Source organism: Balaenoptera physalus (assembly GCF_965194825.1).
Source record: "Balaenoptera physalus genome assembly, chromosome: 2".
NCBI lineage: Eukaryota > Metazoa > Chordata > Mammalia > Artiodactyla > Balaenopteridae > Balaenoptera > Balaenoptera physalus.
The window spans coordinates 23,272,140-23,285,594 of NC_138883.1; the positions used below are offsets into that span (position 1 = coordinate 23,272,140).

Genomic DNA, 13,455 nt, shown 5'->3' on the forward strand with positions numbered 1-13,455 from the left:
TCTGAGAATATGAGAGTATGAACGTTTGAGAGTATGAGAATAAAGGAAAAACAAAACAAAACACTGCCCCTTTAAAACACCTGTGTAGACTCTTTCTTCCCTAGGCCTTCAGTAAAGGCTGGGGCAGTTCTCATGGCTCTTAGCTAACTAAAAAAAATTCTCTTGTACTTCTAAATGCAATAACAATCTTATTTGAGAATTAAAATGGCCAGACCATGGTAATAATCTAGACTCCAAGCTTTATGTGAGGTTAAAGCTCTTATTTCACCCGACTACACTGTTTCCTCTTGCAATTTGGGAGTAGCTTGGGAGGAGGGCAATAGTGAGAGGAAGAAGGTATGTCATGGGCAGGAAAGGTTAAACATGGCTCGTTCTGTCACACAGTCATGATCTCACTTTGCTGATCTCTGAGCCTGGCAGGTGTCCAAAGCTGACTCATTATCTCTTGGGGAGCTTTTATGTGTTTCTCAAAGATTTCCCCAGTGGGAACCTCTGTGGTTAAGGCAATGCTTCTCATTTTGGTGTCTGCTTATAATTCCTCCCCAGACCATGGACATCCTGTGGTCTCTTCTGCTGGAGTCCCATCCTCCCTGTAAACAGCCCCCTTGGGTGGTATTCATACTGGCTCCCAGTTTGAGCCCCGCAGTTAATCCCTAGGAAACATGGGGTTGAGTGATGCTATCGACCAGTGTGGCCTCCACCACTTCCCACATTTGGACTTTTCTTGAAGTGGGTGTGGCATCTGTCTGTGCATTTCACAGGTTTCTAGGGACAAAGGTCAAATTTTCTGAGTAGTCTCCTTCATATCCACTTTGGGCTTGCGGTAAGGGCTCTGCTCTCTTCCCTCGTGGTGCTGAGGTGTGTGTGAGTCTGACTTGGCAGTGAATTCCATTCCACTCCAATAACTTTCTCCAAAGAAATTCTCTCTAAAAATTGTCCTCTTTCTTAGCCTCTCCAACCTTTTAAATATCCTTGAGGCAGTCCTGATACTAAGGATTGCCGAGGCAAATTCCAGAATACTTCTTTTGCAAGTATTCTTCTCATTTTAGATTGTAGAGGTATTTTGCACCTATTGTTTTGTTCTTAGTCCTTGGAGTCTTAACTGAAACTGAGACCAAAAAAAAAAAAAAAAGGCATTTTAACATCCTGTTATAGGTGCTTTTATGTATTGGTTAAATGGTTCTTATAGGGAACAGAAGGTTTAAAAATGAATAGTTCCCCTGTACTTTCCAAACATCTAGCTATTTCTATTTTTATGATGAAATTTTCTTCAGACTGAACAAGAAGTTGAAATGGGACAGCTCAGATACTAAATCCTTAGACCTCTTCAGCTTTTAACCTGAAATTATCTTTCCATATTGGAAAATAAGCTTATCCTCTACCATCTACATTCCAAACTTTGGAGCTTCTGAACCCTCAGTTAAGCCTAGCTAACTTAATTATCTTAGCTAAGTGTTTCCTTCTCATTCAGCGTACAGTTCATTTATCCCTTCTTGGGATATGAGTCATTATGATAGAGCTATATAACCAATATACTTGTTTGTCAGGAAGTCATTTTAATGTCTCTGAAAGATTGAATTATCACAGTTTATCTGACTTCCATATCAACATAAAGAAAGAATTGAATTCAAGCCCAATAAAGTCATCTCTTCTTGGTCTTCATCCTCTTTGACTGCCCCACATCAGTTGCATATTAAAGCTCTTGACCACATCTCGTTCCACTGGGCTGCCTCTGACTCTGCCTGGATTGGCGTGTCTTTTAGGAAATGCTATCTGCCCTTAATTTCTGTGGCTGATTCTCTTCCTACTTCTTGGACTTTCCTCATATCTACTTCTTTGAATCTGTACTTGAACGAGTGTCCTTGGCCATTTTCTTCCTTTCTTTCCCTTAGCAGTTATGTCCATACCTTGGTGGAATGGGCACCCATATGCAGCTAATTTCCCTAGTGTCATCTTTACTTTCTTCTTTGTTCCCTTGCACTGACTTGTGTATTTACTTTTATTGTGGTCCTTATCACATCAAAGTGTAATCATTTTCCTGTAGGACTGTCTTTGCATCTTGACGATTAGATCATTGACATTAGGGATATGGTTTCTTGTTCACCTACCCAGGACCAGACATATAGAAGGTGCTCAAAAAAGTTTGAATAAATGATTGGAAGTTTTCTGTCTTTACCGTGCTGGTGGATAACATCTGTATATCTGTTTAGTTCCTCAAACTCAACATGGATAAAACAAATGGAATCATTGTTTACTACCAATCCTTCCTTCTGATTCCTTAACTTTAGTTATGGGAGTAAACTTAGATTCTTCTGTTGGCCTTATCTAAGTAGTCATCAAGTCCTGTCTATTCTGCTTGGGCAATATTTTTGCATTTGATCCTTTTTTTCATTTCCAACTTCCAAATCTTCATTACCATTGGTCTGGAAATGTATATTAACTTTCTAAATGCTCAGTTGTGCTACAGAAAGAGCATAGCTTTGAAGTCAGGCAGATCTAGGTTCATATCTGAGTCAACTATTAGATGAAGAGCAATTTACTTAATGTTTTTGAACTTCTGTTTCTCCACTTATGATTCGCATTATAATCATTGATTATCTCCTCCACCGGATATAAACTCCTTTAGGGCAAGAATTATGTCTTCCTTGACTTTTTATTCTCATAAATCACTATAGTTCCTGGCATACAGCTGCTACTCATTGATGCTATTTGCTAAATAACTGAATAATATAAATGAGGGTGATAATATCTACCTCACGATGCTAAAGTAAGAGACAAATTAAATGTGATAAAACATGTCAGGGAGCCCAAATAGATATGTGGAGGGACCCATGTTAAGGATAACCAAGACCTCCAGTGGACACCACCAGATGAGCTATCAACCAGCAGCCAGCACCAGCTGCCAGCCATGTGAGTGATGCTATTTTTGACTTCTCATCCATCATGGCACTTCAACCAACAACATAGGAAACAGAAAAGTCAATTGACAGAGTCTTGATATACAGTAAATTTTTATTGCTCTAAGCAACTAAGTTTTGGAACAGTATAGCAGTGGGGTAAAGCTATAATATAAACCTAAAATACATAGCATTGGCTTTGAGATTGGACTGTGAGTAGAGGAATGAAGACGAATAAGGAGACTTAGTAGAGGCTGAAAAGGTAATGAGGAAATTACTATTAGAGGCTGGAGGAAAGGCAACCAGTCTTCTATAGTGATGGAAGATTTGACAACATTGTCACTTACTGCAAAACGGATGACAGAAAAGATAACTAATAAACTTGTGGATTTGGCAAAAGTGATTCCAGGCAGAACTTTGAAAGTGTCAGTTGGCTTCATTTAACTGCTGATAATGGAGATGATGAAAGAGAATGAAGACCTAAAGAAACAGTTTGGATTTCAAGCAGAATTTAGAGAAAAATTTTCCAACCTGTAAGTTTCAAGGATGGAAAATAAAACTGTTTCTCATTCCAAGCCTCTCCACATGGCAACAAGTTGGCAAAGTAAGAAATAACTCTGGGAAAAGATCAAAGGCAGGATGATGCTACTATACTGTGTTGTCAGGTCAAGGCCAAGTCAAGGATGTGTCTATAAGATTATTAAAACCTTATAAAAATTAAAAAGACTGTGCCTCTTAGTTGCTCTCAGCTAGACAAAAAAAAAAAAAAAAAGCTTGTAAAAGTTTTAAGGGCATGATTTATAGACCCTTACAGGTGGAGAAATGGACTTGTAAAAATTTCAGGGGCGGTGTTCCGTAGCACCCTAACCCTTTCCCCAAGGTTGAAAGAACCCTATCTTTAAGCGTGTATGGCTTTGGTCAAAAGATGCTAACCTCAGTTATTGTGTGTGGCTTATGTCCAAGGATGCTCACCCCGATGGGAGTCGTAAGAAACCTGCAAAGATTCTGAAAGAATTGCGAGGCAGAATCTATGCTGGTTTAGACTAAAAAGGACTGAGATTGTTCAAAATTAAACAAGACTTCCAGATTCCTAACATTCTATGATCAGGAAGCAGGATGAGAAAACTTCTCAACCACAAAACCAGGCCATTCCTTATGGAAAAGAAAGGTTGATTTAGTGGGATAAACTGGAGTTCAGATGGTAGAGCCAAAAACCAAGGAGAATCATTCAGAGGGAGCAGGACTTGGTCCTAATCTATGTCCATTCCTGATTCTGGAGCAGGGAGGCTTAGCAAGATGTGCCTGGCTGGATGTCATAATATATAAACAAGTGACCATGAAGTGCCTCCTGTTTCCTCTTTTTGAATGGGGACATTTATTATGATTATCCTCTCCCCATCTCCCCACTGTTTATTGGGCATAGGAGTGGGGTAGATAGTTCATAGGTTTCTACACCCAAGAAGATTCATTTTCAACTGAACCTAATTTAGATGAAAAAATTTTGGACCTTGAGTCTGAGCCTGATGTTAAGATGGGATGAGATTTTGGAGGGGGTAGGATGGGAATATTTTTCATGTGGGAGGAATATGAATTTTTATGGCTAGAGGATAGTAGTAGATTGTTTTCACAAAGATGATTGCAACAGTATCTTCCATCCCATATACTTCTTTGCAATATGATCTTCCTGCTCCCCTATCAAGCCCTGGATATATATTTCCCCTCTCCTTAAATGTGGCATGCCCCTATGACCTTTTTTGAACAAAAGAATGAGGCAGATATTATGCTGTGCAACTTCTGAGGCTGGTCCTTAAAAGACCTATAGCTTCTGCCTTTGCCACTAGGAACACGCATTAGAATCTCACTACCATGCTGTGAGGAAGCCCAAGAAGCCCCAGGGAGAGGCCCAAGTAGATGGAAATTGAGGTTCCTGGTTGACAGCCCCAGCTGAGCGCTCAGTCAGCAGTCAGTACCAACTATCAACAATATAAAGGAGATCATTTTGGACTTTCTAGTCTTCTTATCACCCCAGCTGACACCATGTGAATCTTAAGTACCCACAGAATCTTGAGAAATAATATATTGCTACTGTCTTAAGACATTAACTCTTTGGGTGGTTTGCTATGCAGTAATAGATAAGGGAAACAATAGGCATATTTGGAGACAGATTGCAATTACCCTGGTTACTATTTGGGAGCCAGTGGAAGGGTTGGAGCAGTCAGGTCAGAGTTTTCTATGACCTCGCACAGCTGACCTTAATGCTATTTACATGCCTGGGCGCCACTGGGTCTTTCTGAGGCTTGAAGTCCTCAGTATCTGATATATTATCTGGCTTAGTAAAGATTTAATAAGTTCAAGCAAGCTATAATGTATGTACTTAGGAATCCTCAGGTCTTATGTTTGTTGTTTCTAAATGTTCACAAACAGGGAAATATATATTCCGCAATATATTCTCAGTTTATTTTATTAGGTTTCTCCCACTATTTCCCTATACATATTCCTATTTGGTCAAAATAAACTATTCATTTCCCCAAAATATCCTTCCCTTCTCAGACTCCATTTCTTTGCTTCAGTCATTGACTCAATCATATATGTGGAAGTTCTCTGAAGATTAAAAGGGGCTATAAACTTTTATTACTTTGCATTGGATTTTAGTTATGGGCATATTTTCTCTACAAAATTATAAATTCCTTAAGAGCAACGAACATCAATTTTATTTTTGTTGCATCCTCCGTGCTGAAATAACCTTAAACATAGTTGATTATCAAATGCATTATATTTCTGCCTATATGTCTGTCTGTCTGCCTATCATCTATTATATCTAAGTTCCAGATAAATCTAAATCCAATGCCTATAAAATCCAAACTCTTTGACACGATGCATGAGGCCCTCCACAATCGGGCCTCTGTCCTCTCTCCAGCCTCATTTCTTGCCTCTCAATCACTCTCACTAGGTATTTGCAATTATGGAAACTATTAAAGAAAAAAAAAAAAGATACTATGTTCAGTGGACTTGGGACAGCCATAAGTGACAGATCACTGCTGCATGGAACCCATGGCAGAGATTGCTATTGCTCTGTCAAGATTCCTTCTACCTTCTTCTTTAATAATAGAACCACTGAAAGTTAGCTGGGCAAATGCTCATCCAAAATATGAGCTACATTTCCCAGCCTTCCTTAAAGCTTGATGTAACCATGTAACTAATTTCTATCCAATGAGATATAAAGGAATGTGTCAAAAAAAAAAAAAAAAAAAAGGGATGTGTCATGCACAGATTCTAGGGACTGTTCTTAAAAGGTGGGGCTGATAACTTTTACAGGTTTTTCTGCTCCTGAATTGTGGACATCATGGGGCTCAAGAATTCCTCTTGGACAGTAGGGAGGAAGCTAAATACGTATTGAAGATGGTAGAACAATAAAATATAATGATCACTGAGCTACTATGCAAGCTCTGAAATGCTTATCTCCAGATTTCATTTATGTCTGAGAGCAATAAATTTGAAGCTGCTGTTATTTGAGCATCTCTATCACAGCTGAAATGAGTCTTCCCTAACACTATGCCTAAACTGTGGAAGGATTGTTGAATGAGCCATCCTCCAAGTATCGTGGGGTATTCATGTGGGAACAAGACTCTCATTTCAGTTGAAGTTTATGTCTTTGGTTTTCCTTGTCTGGATCAACCCAGTGCATACACGGAGAGAAAATTATCACCTTCATAAATAAAAAGATTTGAGTTCACTTTCAGTGTTTTATTTGCTTTCCATTTAATCTAGTTGAACCTGCCTTTGTTTGGCTTTTTGACAATAGCATCACTTCCCTAATACCCATTTCACGTTTAAAATCACTGAAATGTGACATGCAATTTCAGAGAACAAAGAGAGAAAGAAAGAGATGCATTTTCTTCTATAAAAGGATTCTAAGCACTGTCTCTACCCATTCTTTTCTTTCCTCAAATTCCTTCACCCGCTTTATTTCCCAACTCCCTACACAGGGATGGTGAATGGAAAATATTGAGGCATTTTAACTGCTACCATGTTGTCAGTGTTTCTAAGATTATCACATGTGGCACATTTAGCTTCTTCTTGGTGCTAAGGCAGCCATGGCTGGGTTCCTTGATGCTTGTGACCTGTGCTGATGGCCCTATAATATGTAGTACAGGAGGCATCAGGTATGAGGAACTTTTGTTATGCAAACATCTAATTTGTTATGCGCAAATTAGGGAATGGGGATAGGGATGGCCCTCTGTTATAATTTCTGATTTGGCAAAGGAGGTGGGATATCAAAGGAATATTGTAGGTAGCAAAAGTGACAGATACACTTGCTATTTCAAGAAAAATAATACTTATTCAGCCAGTTGAAGATCAAGAGGAAGATTAAATCATTAGCTGCCTTTAATAATTGAAATATTCATTAAATTGGTACATTTTAGGAATCAAATTCTCTGTGCATCTTTTTATTCCTGTTAAGATTGTTTTCATTTGTGCTTACCTTGTTCTTCATGTCTTTTTTTTTTTTATATAATTTTTTTTATTGGGGTATAGTTGTTTTACAATGTTGTGTTAGTTTCTACTGTGTTCTTCATGTCTTAAATGTCCTTCCTATTCTTCTCTATTACATCGTGTTCTTCACTTCACTTGAGATTCGATTAAAGATTTACCTTTTACAATAAAAGAGGTTCATAATCAACTAGCCACCTCAGAATCGGGGTAGCTGGTGGCCATACTCCATATGCATAGAGACATTGAAGAGAAAATCAGGATGGGGGTGATGATGAGTAGATGGGGCTGTTTTTGAAGCATGAATTCAAGTCCCAGATAATTGCTGCTCAGAATGGTACCACACATGTTCCCTGCACTGTGTAAGTTCTTTGTAAATGTGAGTGATTGACATGTGAGTGATCAATCCATCCAGAAATGACTCCAAGCAGCCTTGGATCCTTTGAGAGAAAAAACAAGCAACATCATTTCATGTCTACTCTGTGGTGGATACATCACTGGGTTTGCAATCATTATTAAGACAGAGCCCCGTCTTTGGATGACTCATATTCTGGTGGGGAATACAGACATGGCATTATTTAGAAAACTTGGTTTATAAGAAAGAAAATAACTTGAGAGTGGGAAAATTAAAGGAAAGATGCATTTTTGAATATTGCATATGCCAGACAATCCAGCAATAGCACTGCTGGACATTTATCCTAGAGAAAAGAAAGCTTTGGTTTGCACAGAAGCATTCACATGAACATTTATATCAGCGTTGCCAAAGGTGAACGATCCAATGTCCTTCAGTGAGTGAATGGATCAACAGACTGGTACAATAATACAATGGAATACTATACAGCAATAAAAAAGGAACAGACTGCTGATGCAGCACAACTCGAATGGATCTCAGGGGCATTATGCTGAGTGGGAAAATAGCCAATCTCAATAGCTTACACACTTTATGATTCTATATATATAACTGTATTGAATGGCACAGCTGTAGAGATGGAGAACAAATCAGTGGTTGCCAGGGTTAAGGTTGGGGGAGGGTAGATCAAGAGGCAGCATGAGCAAGTTTCTTTGTGGTGATGGAAGAGTTCTGTATCCTGATTGTGGTGGTGGTCACCTGAATTGATACATCTATACATGAGACAAAATGTCGTATTACTATAAATAAATAGAAAATAAATGCATATAAAAACAGAATAAAGTCTGTAGTTAATAGTATTGTACCAATGTCAATTTTCTTATTTTGCTTACTTATAATAGTTATGTAAGATATTGTCTTTGGGGAGGTACAGGTGGGTAAGGGCAAAGGGAAACTATATTATTTTTGCAACTTCTTGTGTGTCTTAAATTATTTCAAAATTAAAAGTTTTCAAATAAAAAAATTCATGTATGATTGTGAGATTTGGGGGCAGAAATTCAAGCAACTCTCTTGGAGTATTGGAACAAGGGGATGGAAAGCCATCTTAGGGATATTCTTTATCTTACTTCTGCTTCTCTTGGTCATGTCTGCTTCATTCTATCTCTTCAAAACCAACTTTTTTGTTTTTTCACTTCTACCTCTATGTAACAGAAAGTGGGAAAATTGCCGTTCCTAAGTTTTAAAATCCTCTCCATTTATGAGTCCAAGGTAAAAGCGGAATTTCCTGATCTCAACTCCAAATACTACGGAAGGGTTGGGCCCAGCCTAAGTCATCCACTTACTCCTGGTACAAACAGTTATTGCCAGAAAACGGAATTACACAGTACCAACAAGGCGCATTTTCCTGGAAAAGGAGAAGGGTTTGGGACTAAGTAGACATAACAAAAAGTGGTACTACAGATACACGAGCAAATCAATTATATTATGTGTTATTGTGATATTATTGAAAGTATATATTTGGTCTTCATTTCTAATTCCTGCCATACAGCTTTAAAATTCTTGGAATTTCCCGAGTGGTAAGGCTGCCAAGAGCATCTTTTGTTATTTATAATTAAGTCCCTTTCAACCATACCTGAGTTTAGGCTAGTAAGGTGGCTTTTGGAAGATGGGGATTGGTTTCCAGAGGAACCGACTTTCACCCTCCTTCCAACCTCTGGAGGGGTTAGAGATGCTGGAGATTGAGTTAATCGTCAGTGACCAGTGATTTAATCAATCGTGCCTACAAGATGAGACCTCCATAGAAATCTTAAACAAAAGAATTTGGAGAGCTTCCAGTGGATGAACACATCCATGTACTGGGAGGGTGGCACACCCCAAACTCAACAGGGACAGAAATTCCTGCACTGGGGATCCTTCTGTACTTCACCCTATTTACTTCTGTATCTGGCTGTTCATTTGTATCCCTTATAATATCCTTTATAATAAACCAGTAATAGTAAGTAAAGGGTTTGCCTGGATTCTGGGAGCTGTTATAGCAAGTTATTGAACTTGAGGAAGAGGTCTAGGAAAACCATGATTTACAGCCAAGTCAGACAGAAGTATGGGTAACCTGTGGGCCCACTACTTGTGATTGGCATCCAAAGTGGGGCACAGTCCTGTGGGACTGAGCCCTTAACCTGTAGGGTCTGCACTAACTCCAGGTGGTGTCAGAACTGAATTAAATTGTAGGACACCCATTTGGTGTCCACAGAGAATCAGAGAATTTCTAGATGTGGAAAACCCATGCGTGTGTTGTCAGAAGCATTGTGAGTAGAGGCCAAAGTTTTCTTTTGCATTAAAATTTAGAGAATGCTATACCACCTGTGTGAAGCATATGCTTTGAGGTATAAGAACTAGATCACTTACATCTGACTAATATCTATCACTGCATTTTCTTTATTTACTGTTCCTTTGTTGGTGTTCTTGAATGTGATATATACAAATCCTCTCCAGTTAATTCTTAGTTGTGAAGCTGATACCCCACTATAGTGTTGACTCCCTAAGGTTACCAGCTCTCTTGCCTTGGTGATCATCTTGCTAAGCTCAGAGGAGATGCTCAGTGGGTGCTTATGCAAGGCTTCTGTGTGTATCATTCAGAGTAGGTGGGTTATAGTCACAGCAACCAATCCTTCTATCGTGGTGGCTTATAACAACAAATGTTCATTTCTTACCCAGGTCGGATTGGCTTTAATCTCAAATTGACAGCACAGAGATGGGGCTTGATGTCTGTTCCGTGTCATTATCACAGAAGGACCTAGGCAGAGTGAGCCTCCACTTTGGGGAGCTTTGCTGCTCCCTGGGCAATGGGAAGGGGGACATGGAATATTGTACACTGGTTCTTAAGGGCTTCCTTACAGATATGACACACATTGTTTCTATTCACTTTATTTTTTGGGGGAGGTGGGGGGCAATGCAAGTAACCTGACCATGTCTAGCTCTCAGTGGACAGGAGAAGTGCCAGAAGGAGGAGACCTGGAAAAAATTGTTGAACAGCACCAATAGTCTATCCGACTATAGAAGCTTGCTTTGCTCATGAGCTCCTTGGATAGCTGATCCTACCTCTCTAAGCAGCACACGTGATTTCCCAGCGCCAGCTCACACTCTGTGTCTTCCCCTAGCAATTTCACTGTGGAGTGTGTAATCTCTCTAACAGAGGGTAAGAACTTCCTTAATGCTTCAGTTAGACTTCCATTTGCTCTATGTAAGTGGATGTATAGCGCTTTATTTATTTATGTGAGGTTTTATCATCAAAAGTAAAAGTAGACCTTGACCTTTACAGGTAACCTCGTAATAATTCTTTTTCGTGATCCTCAGAGATTTTTACTTCCCAAATAAAAGGGTAAAATGATGGCTCAAATAACCTCAAAAGCCTGTCTCCTTCCACCTTACGTCCAGGCCTCTGCCCTGGAGAGGGAAGAAAGTACAAACCTGGACGACACACAGCTCAGTAAGACAGAGACATAGACACAGGTTGTTACAATACAGGGTAGACAGTGAGGTGCTGTAAGAAAGGGACAACGTATTGTGGACTTCAGGGGAAAGAAGTTGTTTTAAGGGAGGATTTCTGTGACCAGGGCAAAGGCTTACAGAAGAAAACATTTGAAGTTGAGCTTGGGGACTCAATGGAAAATGTATATACAGAGAAGGAAAAGAGCCTCCCTATAATAAACCTATATGCTAAATAGTGTGAATTCATTCAAAAACTTTGATTGAATGAATAGATGCCCACTACATTAACCACAGAGTAAAGCGCAGCTGAAGGAGCTGAAAGGCCATGAGAAGAGGTATGTGAGGGCTCTGGAGGGTAGGTGGGAGTGCAACGAGAAGTTAATTTTTTTAAAACAGTTTCTCTACACTAGTAATAATGAAGGTGAGAGACAGATTTCACTTGCCTCATTAGACTGATCCCGATGGAAATTTCCATTTCCAAGTGCTTTAGTGTCTAAAACATCATTTAGATTTTTGATCTAAAAGCCGTCACCTGTCTCACGTCTTATCACTCTGGGAGCTAGCCCACAGGGGATTTTGTATTATGCAAGCCAATGGCAGACAGAGAAGTCATACCACAGACAGAATAACTAAGAGTGTTTGTCCTTTGTTCGTTTATTAGATATACCACATTTTTTGTTTTTATTTGTGTGCTTGTTTTTGGCGATTGCTCCAGGATTTACAATATTTATCTTTAATTTACTACACTTGACTTTCAAATAATACAATACTACTTCACTATAACATAAGAACCTTGAGTGAAGTAAGTCAGACACAGAAAGACAAGTATCATGTGATATCGCTTATATGTGGAACCTAAAAAAAAAAAAAGGGTACAAATGAACTTATTTACAAAACAGAAGTAGAGTCATGGATGTAGAAAACAAACTTATGGTTACCAGGGGATAAAGGTGGGAGGGATAAATTGGGTGATTGGGATTGACAATTACACACTATTATATATAAAATAGATAACTAATAAGAACCTGCTGTATAGCACAGGGAACTCTAATCAGTACTCTGTAATGGCCTATATGGGAAAAGAAAAAAAAAAAAAGAGTGGATATATGTATATGTATAACTGATTCACTTTACTGTACACCTGAAACTAACACATCATTGTAAATCAACTATACTCGGACTTCCCTTGTGGCACAGTGGTTAAGAATCTGCCTGCCAAAGCAGGGGACACAGGTTTGAGCCCTGGTCCAGGAAGATCCCACATGCCGCGGAGCAGCTAAGCCCATGCGCCACAACTACTGAGCCTGCGCTCTAGAGCCTGAGAGCCACAACTACTGAAGCCCGCGCGCCTAGAGCCTGTGCTCCACAACAAGAGAAGCCACTGCAATGAGAAGCCTGCGCACCGCAACGAAGAGTAGCCCCCGCTCGCTACAGCCAGAGAAACGTCCGTGCGCAGCAACAAAGACCCACTGCAGCCAAAAATAAATAAATAAATAAATTTATTTAAAAAAAATATACTCCAATAAAATTTTTTTAAAAAGAAACTTACAGCAGTATATTTCCATTTCCTTCTCCCTTTACAACTTGTACTATTGTTATAAAACATTTGAGTTTTACATGTTATAGATACCTTTCCTGATCTTTTTGCTTTAAAAATATCAGTAAGTTAAATGTGAGATTAAAAAGCTTTTCATACTTGCTGTATATCTGTCCTCTACAATACCTTTTATTCTTCTTTTTTTTTCTTTTTTAAGATACACGATCCCATCTGGAATCATTTTCATTCAACCTGACAAACTTTCTTATCATTTCTTAACATCCAGGTCTGCTGATGACATGTTCTCTCAGCTTTTGCTTGTCTGAATATGTCCTTAGTATGCCTTCATGTTTAAAAATGTTTTTGCTGCTTTTAGAATGCCAATTTGATAGGTTTTTTTCACCACTTTGAAGGTGGTTTTTCATTTTCTTTTGGCTTGTGTCATTTCTTTTGAGGTGTCTGTAGTAATTCTTTTCTTCATTCCTCTCTATGTGCCATGTCTTTTTTCCTCTGGCAGATTCGAAATTTCCTTATCATGGTTTTCAGGAATTTATGTATGATATGCTTTGGTCTGGTTGTGTGTGTGTGTGTGTGTGTGTGTGCACCTATGTTAGTGTTTATGTGGGTATTTCCTGCTTGGGGCTCATTGAACTCCTTTGATCTGTAGATTTAGTAAATTGGGGGGCATTATT

At 39.0% G+C, this 13,455-nt stretch overlaps 1 long non-coding RNA gene across 1 annotated transcript in view; it reads left to right on the forward strand.

Annotated features, from left to right (window-relative positions):
- The window catches only part of LOC309654754, a 37,077-nt gene extending 24,979 nt beyond the window's left edge, over window positions 1-12,098 (forward strand). Inside the window, exon 2 of the long non-coding RNA XR_014260437.1 lies at window positions 17-12,098. This is a non-coding gene — a long non-coding RNA (uncharacterized lncRNA). The remainder of the gene's footprint in view (window positions 1-16) is intronic.
- Window positions 12,099-13,455: the final 1,357 nt, after the last annotated feature.